Below are 11,218 nucleotides of genomic sequence, written 5' to 3'. Positions count from 1 at the left end.
TTCTATTAATAATATCTCAGTGATCTCTTTAAATTTACAAAAGAATTTGAATTGGTGATCTATTCACATACTGTGGTAGGCAGCGTGTAAGATGGCTCTCAATGACACCCACTGTATTCAAATCCTTGTGTAGCCCCTTCCCGCCCTGAACCAACAATGGCTTGTATGGTTAGAATAGGGTTAGAATAGGATATGGCAGAAATGTTGGTGTGCCACTTCTGAGGTTAGTTTTTAAAAGGCACTGAAGCTTCCATCTTGATGTCTTGGATCTGGGGAAAACAGCTGGCACGTCAGGAGCAGCCCTATGGAAATGCCTACGTGGGGAATAATTGAGACTTCCTGCCAATAGTCACTGGGGAACTGAGGCCTCCTGCCAATAGCCATGTGAGTGCACCATCTTGGAAGGAGACCCTTCAGCCCTAGTCAAGACTTCAGCTGACTACAGCCCAGGTTGACATCTTGACTATAACTTCATGAGAGACCCTGAGCCAGAACCACTCAGCTAAGCTGATTCCAGATTCCTGACGCTCAGAAACTGGGTGAAGTAATAAATGTTTGTTGTTTTCAGCTGCTGAGTTTTAGGGTCATTTTTTCACACCAACAGATAACTAGTACAAGAGGTTTGAAATTTTTAAAAATAAGAAATAGAATATAGCAAAAGCTCTTTGTCACTCCTACCTCTAAACATCTGGTCCCCTATCCTCTCCCAAATCCCCCAGCTAGCTTATAGAAAGCCCTTGGGAAGCATTAGATTTATTATCCGGGATACAGAAGCAGATATCTTCCTGGCTCCTCTTATAGATCATTTGACCCAAGAAAGGCTGCAGCAATACGGCATTCTCTTTCAGCAGCTGTAAAATCACGCCCTTCTTTCTCCACAGGAACTGGGCCTTTTCAGCCTTGATGCCACCTTTCCCTGCCAAGGCCTCAGTCTCCCACGAGCGTCCCCACATCCTATCTCAGGTCTGGGGGCGGGGGATTCCCCTCCTTGCACACCAGTGGAAAACATTACCTGGCCTTGTTCTTCAACCCATAGAAATCAGAAATCAACCACTCACTTCCGAACATGTAGTCTCAGCCTAGTCCCTGGCCTTCTTGCTGAGGGGACCCACCCTTCATCTTGCCCCAGCCTGGCATCCTCACCCCAGACAGCCCAGTCTGCTCCCAAGATATCGCCCATGCTGATCCCTCTGCCCTGAATGCTCTGCCCCCAACCCACCCTTCTGAAAACAGCCACATATCTTTGAGACTCAACCCAGGGGCCATCTCTGTGAAGCTTCCCCAAACATCCTCACACGCCTCCTCGCTTCCAACCTGGCCCCCACCCCCACCCCCGTCAGTCCATGGTCTACTTGACAGCCAGGAGGATGGGTGCAAAACCTGAGGTAGTGCTTACTTCCAGTGAGTTGGAGAAACAGTCTCCACCCTGCCTCTGCTGCTGAATGCAACTCCAAACCCTGGACAGAAGATATTGAGCAGCTCTTGAGGGCTCAGAAAAGTCAGCAGTAGCAGGCAGATTGGGGAAGACCAGCAATCAAAGTACCACCAAACTGGCAGTGAGTTTACACTTTTTTCCCCCTCTGTATTCCTTGGGCTCTCTCAATGCAGTTCCAAACCTAGAAGTGGATGTCAGCATGACAGAGACAGTGTCAGGAGAAACCCTCTAGTGCTAGCTCCAGAAACAGGAAAGAGGTCTCCTAACACTCAGAAAGACTGGCGGGAGGGTTGGGGGGGATTCCTATTTCCTTTCTTTTCTCCGTTTTCTTGTGTCCTAGTCCCCAGGCCATCCATGGCGGCGGCGATGGTGGCAGGTGCTTCCAGGAGCCTGAAACTATGAGGAAAGCGAAACTTCCTCTCTAACTGGAGGAGCTGTGTCCTGAGACGTTGGGATGAACCCCTACTGATTTTCAGTTGTTGGAAATGCACATCAGGGCCACGTAAATAAAGCCCCAGGGAGCCAGACAGTCCCAGGGAGACAGCACTGAGGGAGGAGTTTGGGAAAGTGGCCCTGTAAAGTTATCAATGGGCTTCTGGGCTCACCTGCTAGCTGCTTATCAGTGGATCTAACCTAAACAGCGTACCACAGACTCTGAGAACTGAATAATGAGAGGCCGCTGCCTGAGCTCCAGACTGGCCCATGAGTGGCACGCAAACAGAGGAGATGCACATAGCACCGCTGAGGGTTTGAAAACAGGATTGACACTGGAACTAAACCCACAGAAGGCAGGTGGAGCCGAACCCACTGGGCCAATTGCCTGCTAAGACAAAAATATCGATATATCCATGGGATTTAAGTGAGACCCATTGCTCGTAACATCATATTCAAAATGTCCAGGACAATTTACCTGCAATACAAAAAAGCAGGAAAGTCTCAACTCACATGGGAAAAGTCAATGAAAAGATGCCAACACCAAGATGTTGGAATGATCTGAAAAAGACCTTAAAGCAGCTGTTACAAAAATACTCCAAGGAGAGAATGGGGGGTATTTAATGGGTATGGTTTTAGTTTGGAAGGAAGAAAAAGTTCTGGAGACGGGTAAGTGGTGATGGTTGCACAACGACGTGAGTATACTTAACGCCCCTGAACTATACTTAAACGTGGTTAAAGTGGTAAATCTTATGTATGCTTTACCGCGGTCTTACAAAAATACTCCATGTCGTAAGGATGAAGATTCTGGGCTTTCTCTACCTTTTTCATAACAGACCATCTCGAATGGATATTTTAGAACTGAAACGTCCCAAAACTGAAATTAAAGACTCAATGGATGGGCTAAACAGCAGAATGGAGATGGCACAGGAAAAAAAAAAAAAATCTGTGGACTTGAATGCAGAGCAATTGAAATTACCCAATCTGAACAACAGAAAAAAGATAAACAGGGGCCATGAGACCTGTGGTACCATATCAAAAGGTCATCAGAGTAGCAGAAGGATGGGAGAAAAAGTACAGTGCATGAGTGTTTATAGCAGCTCTATTCGTAATCCACACTTCCCAATTGGAAATAACCTCTTCAATGGATAAATCAATAAACAAACTGTGGTATAGCCATACAAAGCAACGCAGCTCAGCAATACAAGGAAATGAGCTATTAATACTTGCAGCAACCTAGATGAGTCTCAGCGGCATTATTCTGAGTGAAAGAAGCCAGTTTCCGAGGTTGAGGTACTACTGTACGGTTCCTTTCATGACATTCTCAAAGACAAAACTATAGTGATACATCAGTGGTTACCACAGGTTAAGGGTGGGAAGAGCGTGTCACTACAAAGGGAAACAGGAGGGTTTTTTGAAAGGTGATGGAACTGTTCTGCATCCTGTTTGTGGTGGTGGTTACGCAAATCTACACGTGTTAAAATTCGTAGAACTATACACCAAAAAGAAGTACATTTTACCGTATGCTAATAAAAATAAAATAAAATAAAACTTGTGGTAGTCAGTCTCAAGCTGGCTCACAGAGATCCTCACTGCCTTGTTTTTATGCCCCTGTGTAGTCCCCTCTCACATTGAATAGGGCTGGTGGGTGGGACAAATAAGAATGGCAGAAGCGACGGTGTATGACTTCTGAAGCTGGGTCATAAAAGACACTGCAGCTTCTGTCTTGGTCTCTTGAGTCACTCACTCTGAGGGAAGGCAGCAACAATGCTGTGAGGACACCCAAACAAGCCTGTGGAAAGGAGCTGAGGCCTCCCATCAACAGCCAACCCCAACTCGCCAGCCACACAAGTGGGCCACCTTGGAGATGGAGCCTCCAGCCACGGTCAAGCCTTCAGATGAGTGCAGCCCTGGCCAATACTCACTGCAACCTCATGAGAGACCAGAACGGCTCAGCCAAGTTGCTCCCAAATTGCTGACCCACACAGAAGCTGTGAGAGAGAATATATGATTATTGATTATTGTTGCTTTAAGAGACTACATTTTGGGGGCTTCCCTGGTGGCGCAGCAGTTAAGAATCCGCCTGCCAATGCATGGGACACGGGTTCGAACCCTGGTCCCGGAAGATCCCACATGTTGCAGAGCAACTAAGCCCGTGCGCCACAACTACTGCGCCTGCACTGTAGAGCCCGCGAGCCACAACTACTGAAGCCCATGTGCCACAACTACTGAAGCCCGTGCACCTAGAGCCCATGCTCCGCAACAAGAAAAGCCACCACAATGAGAAGCCAGTGCACCGCAACAAAGAGTAGCCCCCACTCTCAGCAACTAGAGAAAACCTGCGTGTAGCAGTGAAGACCCAATGCGGCCAAAAATTAAATAAATTAATAAGTAAATAAATTTATTTTTAAAAAAAGAGAGACTACGTTTTGGATTACTTGTTATATAGCAATAGGTAACTACAGTCCCGAGATATAAGTCAGATCATGTCGCTCCCCTGCTCAAGATCTCCCAGTGGCTTCTCACCTCACTCACATAAAAACCAGAAGTGAGGTCCACTCTGATCTGGCCCGTGCCCCCCTCATACCTCACCCTCTTCCCCTCCTCCCTGTCCCTTAAACATGCCAGGCTTACCCCCACTCCAGGCCTTCTGCATTTGCTGTTCCTTCTGCCTGGAATGCTCTTCCCAGGTATCCACACACTCACCCACCTCCTGAAGGTTTCTGCTCAAATGCCACCTGGACACAGAGGCCTTCTCTGACTACCTCAGCCACTCTCCTTCCCTTTACCCTATTTCACTCTCCTTCATGGTCTTCATCATCTCCTCACACTTTATATATTTTTTCCTTAGCTGTTTCTCCCCACTAGAAAGCAAGCTCCATGACAGGAGGGACTCAATTCATAACGGTTCAATGGTTTAATTTGTATTCCCATTTTACAGATGACGACACTGAGTCCCAGTGATTACACACTAGATTAATGTTAGGGTAGGCTGTGCACCCAAATCTTGGGACACCAAACCTAGTGCCTTTTCTATAGAATTACCCAATCCAAAGTCCTCATTTTCTAGTTGAAGTGGAAACAAGAGTTCAGAGAGGGCTGGGGACTTTCCTGCCACAAAGAAACAGTTCTCTGTACCCTCCCCTTGTATATAACTGGCCTACTCCTCAGAAGCTTAATCCCCCAGAGGCAGGAGCGGTTCTTTCCCGCCAGCCCATCTCCCAAGTGGGCTGAGTGCTCAGCTCCTGTTCGCTTACTGGCAATGGCTGGGAGAAGATGGTCTCACTGTGAGCTAACACAGCACTGAAATGCCCAAGGAGAGAAGTAAAGGAAGTTTACAGCAGGTGGCGCCTGGCAGGGCTGCTGTAGCCCCAGTAAAGCTTAACCCCTGTATCTGGGGCCCTCGTAATAGTTGCAAAACATTTTCATGCACTTTGGAATCTCTGTGGCAGCCCCATGCCAGCTGTTCCTGGATGAAGAAACTGAGCCTCAGAAAGATGCTTTTGCAATTTCATGAAATGATAACACTGTTATCATCAAGCATCTATGATGTGCCAGGTACTATGGCAATAGTAGCTCCTTAAATTCTCACAATGACCCTACAAAGTAGGATGAAGTTATACCACATATGGGTTTAACAAATTAGGGCACAAAGAGAGTAAATTTTGTCTTTATACTTTAGGACCTGACTTTAAAGTAAGACAGACTCAACTGAAGACATTATTTCCATTTGACAGATGCAAAAACTGAGGCTCAGATAGGCTAATAACTTGATTGAGTCACACATCAGTTTGTGGCTGAGTTGGGATTCAAACCCAAATCTCCTCGACTGTGTAGAGCCAGCACAGTGCAGCACCAGGACAGAAATCAGTGTCTAGACCCAAGATAAGTGGCTTCTCCCTAAGCCACATGAAAAACCAGTGAAACCAGACAGTGTAGGGAACAGGCATTATGCCAGGGAGGGTGAATTGGCACAAGCTCTTTGGAGGGCAGTGTGGCCATGCCAATCAAAGTGACAAATGTACACACCCTTTTGACTCACCAATGCCACTGTCAGAAATCTATCCTACTGATGTATTTGCACATATGGGAAATGGCACCTGTTCCATGTTTTTCATTGTGGCTTTGTTCCTGATGGCCGAAAACATCGAACTTAACTGTCTCACAAAGTTTAAATACCCCTCCCCCGACAGCCCCATGGGTCTTATTCTGAGGGTCTGCGGGGCCTGGCATAAAGATAAGGCTGAGTGAGGGTCTCCTAAACTTCATCTTCATCATTCACACCATATCATTTACTTAATATTTTCTCTAAATTAAATCACTTTTTGTAACCTAAATAAATTACTTAAAAGGAAACTTTAAATCACGTCTGTAATTGAAAACATACAAAATATCCAAAAAATAAATATAGTGAAAGCAAAAGTGTTACTAAATTCTAGATAGCTAACTCTGACTCCAGGTCTGCTCTCTCTCTTACCAGGATGGATTAGCAGGTGGTAGAGGACTTAATGATCTGCTGGCACCAAACAGAGACTTTCTCTCAGGCATTGCTAGCAGGACTGAGAAAACGCTGAAAAGACAATTCTCTCCTTCTGCTAGTGCCCTGGGCCTCCTAAACCATCTTGTACACTGTTAAGAGGGGAAATAGCCCCCACGCTGTAGAGAATGGATGTGTCACCAGTTTTGTTTTGTTTTAACAAATTTATTTATTTTTGGCTGCGTTGGGTCTTCGTGTGCGCAGGCTTTCTCTAGCTGCGGCGAGCGGGGGCTACTCTTTGTTGCGGTGCGTGGGCTTATTGAGGTGGCTTCTCTTGTTGAGCAGCACGGGTTCTAGGCACGCTGGCTTCAGTAGTTGTGGCACGTGGGCTCAGTAGTTGTGGTTCGCGGGCTCTAGAGCACAGGCTCAGTAGTTGTGGCACACGGGCTTAGTTGCTCCGCAGCATGTGGGATCTTCCCGGACCAGGGCTCGAACCCATGTTCCCTGCATTGGCAGGGGGATTCTTAACCACTGCACCACCAGGGAAGTCCCAACCTGTTTTTTTTAGAGGTGGATCTTCAAAGAGGGATGGGGTGTCCTCCCAGGCTTCCCTCTGCCCCTTGGGTGGGCATCAGTCCCCATTTTGCTGTCACTGCTTGTGGGAAAGGAGGTAGTTTCTGGGAAATGCCTTTTGTTCCTTCCCTTCCCACTCTTTACCTGACTGGGCTTGGCATTCTGGGCTGATGATCCATAAAGGATTAGCTGTAAAAACAAACCAAACCTCGTCCTTAAAGATGTTATTTCAGGGGCTTCCCTGGTGGCGCAGTGGTTGAGAGTCCACCTGCCGATGCAGGGGACATGGGTTCATGCCCCGGTCTGGGAGGATCCCACATGCTGCGGAGTGGCTGGGCCCGTGAGCCATGGCCGCTGAGCCTGCGCGTCCGGAGCCCGTGCTCCACAGCGGGAGAGGCCACAACAGTGAGAGGCCCGCGTACCGCAAAAAAAAAAAAAAAAAAAAAAAAAAAAAGATGTTATTTCAAGGGAAAGTTCCCAATCCTGAAATAAACCAGGTTTCGAGTAAGAATTTGAATTACTCCTGACAACATAATCCAGAGAGCAGGATTTGCCTTCAGGCTATGGGTTTTTTCTGTCAACCTCACTAAGGATAAAGAGAAAATTGAAGCAAAGGATCTTTATTTTCAGGCCAGGGAGAGATTATTATTATTGCTATTATTACCATTAAGCTTCCTTGAAGTGAACAGAATGTGGACATGAGAGCTCAGCTTTCTTCCGTCCTCTATCCCATCTCACCTTCCTTGCCCCCTTCCTGTCCACTCCCTTCCATACTTTTGGAGGATCTATAAGGACAGCATTTTCCCAGCTTTGGTTCCTTTGAACACCAGTTTCTCCATTTCTGCCTCATCCACAACCCACCTCTACTGGTAGTTACTTAATTTTTAAAAAACGTAATTCCCATCATTTTGCTTATGTAAGTTTGGCCCCATCCTAAAACAATGAGATCCATTAACTGAAGGGCTTGACTATCTAGCTGTATATTTCCCCCAGTGCACAAAAAAGAGAAAAAAGTCAATGTTACAACACAAACTGAGCACTACTGGGCACCTTGCACAGCCACGCCGCTGACCACGCTTGGTGGAAACTTCGAGGAGTGCCAGAGAGGCACCTCAGTGAAGGCCCTGCATAAGTGCTTGCTGGCTGACCACAGTGCGCCATCCCCACAACCTTGTTATCAGTGGTGCTCAAACTTTAGCTGCTGGAGAGCTTGTTAAAAGATTCCTGGGCTGTATCCGCAGAGATTCTGATTCAGCAGGTCTGGGGTGGGGCCTAGGAGCCTGCATTTCTAGCAAGTTGCCCCAGATGATGTCGATGTTGCTGGTCCAAGGACCACAGTTTAAGTAGGTCTTGGGCTACTGGGCGTCACAATCACTTGTAGGTGCTTAAGACGCAGATTCTTGGGCACTGCACACCAGACACTGATTCCTCAGACCTGGGTGGGTGCCCGGAATCTGATATATCAACCAGCACTCCAAGGAGCCTCCAGAGACCACCATTATTAACACCTGGAACTCACAGGTGAGGTGGAGAGGTGAGTGACCCGCATCGAGGTCACTCTGCAAATCAGGGACAGCTCCTCCTCCCCATTGCTTTGGCCCTAAACCTCAGAGCATTCTGGACTTCCCTCTTCTCTCCTAACCCCACTTCAGTGTGTCAGCAAACCCTATAGGCTCTTCCTTTGAAACATTCAGATTTTCTTGAAAAGTCTCCAGCACATGGATTTGGGAATGAGACAGTAAATGAAACAAGGCTGGTGAAACGTTGAGGATTGTTGAAACTGAGAGTTCATTTTATTACTCACAATTTTTATGTATATTTGAATCTTTTCCAAAAAAAAGTTTTTATTTTTAAGTCTTGATCTAACAAATCCACTTCTGGGAATTTATCTTAATGAAAATTTTAGATATAGAAAAAGACAAATAAAAATATTTTCCAAATAATAGCAGTGAAAAATTGGGAACATAGTAAGTTCTCATAATAGGACAACAATAAGCTATGGGACACCCCTCAATGGAATTTTATATCATTAAAAACATTTATTCAGGCCATGTACCAACATGGAAAACATGATATACTATTAAGTGAAAACCAGGACATTAGGTTGTAAATACTGCATGATTAAAACTATGCAAAGACTTATATCTTTAAAAAAGACTGAAATTTTTAAATGATTTTATACATGCAGCATCTGACCACTTCCCACCACCTTCAAGACAATAACCTTTGCCTAAGCCCCATCGTCTCTCTCGCCTGCATCCTTGTGACAGCCCCACATTGGTCTCCCTGCTGCTACCCTTCCTCCTTCCCATCTCTTCTCCATGTGGCAGCCAGAGAGGCCCTTCAAAAATGTAAATCAGGGTTTCCCTGGTGGCGAGGTGGTTAACAATCCGCCTGACAATGCAGGGAACGCAGGTTTGAGCCCTGCTTGGGGAAGATCCCACATGCCGCGTAGCAACTAAGCCCATGTGCCATGACTACTGAGCCTGTGCTCTAGAGCCTGCGAGCCACAACTACTGAGCCCTGGCACCACAACTACTGAAGCCCGCGTGCCTAGAGCCCGTGCTCTGCAACGAGAAGCCCGCGCACTGCAATGAAGAGCAGCTCCCGCTCGCCGCAACTAGAGAAAGCCCGCGTGCAGCAACGAAGACCCAATGCAGCCAAACGAAAAAAAAAATAACCAAAACTTAAAAAAAAAAAAGTAAATCAGACCATGACCCTCCTCTGTTCAGACCCAACAAGGCTTCCCATATCTCTCCAAATAAAAGCCAAGTCTTGACCTTACACTGCCCTCCAGGCTGTAGGATGGGTCACGTCACCTGCTCTCATCTACTCTGTTCCCTGCCTCGCTTCTGCCACTCCAGCCACACTGACCTCCTTGCTAGTTTTCAAACGCTCACTCCAGCTTCAGGACCTTTGCACATGCCGTTTCCTCTGCCGGGAAAGCACTGCCTCCAGATCTCTGGATGAGTGCGCCCCTCCGCCCTCCATAGTAGCTCTTCAGAGAGGCCTTCCTGAGCTCATCTAAACCAGGACTACTCCCCATCTGCACCCACCACGCCCTTTATTTTTCTTTAGAGCACTTAACTAACACCTCCCACAGTACATTTGCTTATTATGTCTTCTACTTTATTAGAATGCAAATTCCTTGAGTACAAAGACTTTATGTCTGATCCTCTGCTGAATCCCACAGAGCCTGGCACACAGTGGGTCAATAAACACCTGCTGAATGAAAGCATGTTGAATTAAGCAACCACCCAAGAGAACTGTAAGCTTCATGTGGGCTTTCTATTTCTTGGGTGATCCCCCCTCCCTGAAAGCTCCTGGCAGTGGCAGACCCACGGCTGCAGCCCAATGGGGATAAAGGTGGCTGACCATTTCTCCATCCAAAGCCTCCACAGCACACAGCATAAAGTGTATCCTGTGAACTGGAGGAGCAGAGCATGCTGGCTAACAGCACTGACTTTTGGAGGTCAAATCCGGGCTGACCACTACTGGCTGTGTGGTCATGGGGAAACTGAGAATTTTCTGAGCATTAATTCTGCCCTGTGGGACTTCCCTGGTGGCTCGGTGGTTAAGAATCCGCCTGCCAATGCAGGGGACACGGGTTCGATCCCTGCTCCGGGAAGATCCCACATGCCGCAAAGCAACTAAGCCCATGCGCCACAACTATTGAAGCCCACGCACCCTAGAGCCCACTCGCTGCAACTACTGAGCCCGTGCTGCAACTACTGAAGCCCGTGCACCTAGAGCCTGTGCTCTTCAACGAGAAGCCACCGCAATTAGAAGCCTGCACACCGCAATGAAGAGTAGCCCCCACTCGCCGCAACTAGAGAAAGCCCACATGCAGCAACGAAGACCCAACGCAGCCAAAAATAATTTAAAAAAAAAAAACAAATTCTGCCCTGCCCAGAAGTTCCTACTTCCCAGGGCTGAGGTGGGGGCTAAACCAGAGAATGTCCACAAAGCACTTAGCAAGCAGTGCCTGGCGCAAAGGAGGCACGCAACAAGAGGCAGTCAAATTATCAACAGCCATGTATTTGCCTTTGTCTGTTTCACGTTCACAACGGGCTCTTATACATGCTTTATGTGATTGGGGCTGTTCAACAACCCCGTCAGTTTTATCACCATTTTATAGGTGAGGAAACTGGGTCAAAGGAATAAAGTACTCGCCTACAAAACACACTGAATCTGACTGCAACTCCAGCACCCTCACCTCCAGAGACACGAGGATTTGGCCGGCCCATTAGAGCCCCAGACTCTAAGGTGTGTGCCTAGTGTGGGGCAGCAAATGACATCAG

This window comes from Phocoena phocoena, chromosome 15 (assembly GCF_963924675.1).
Source record: "Phocoena phocoena chromosome 15, mPhoPho1.1, whole genome shotgun sequence".
NCBI lineage: Eukaryota > Metazoa > Chordata > Mammalia > Artiodactyla > Phocoenidae > Phocoena > Phocoena phocoena.
This window is presented reverse-complemented; position numbering follows the sequence as displayed.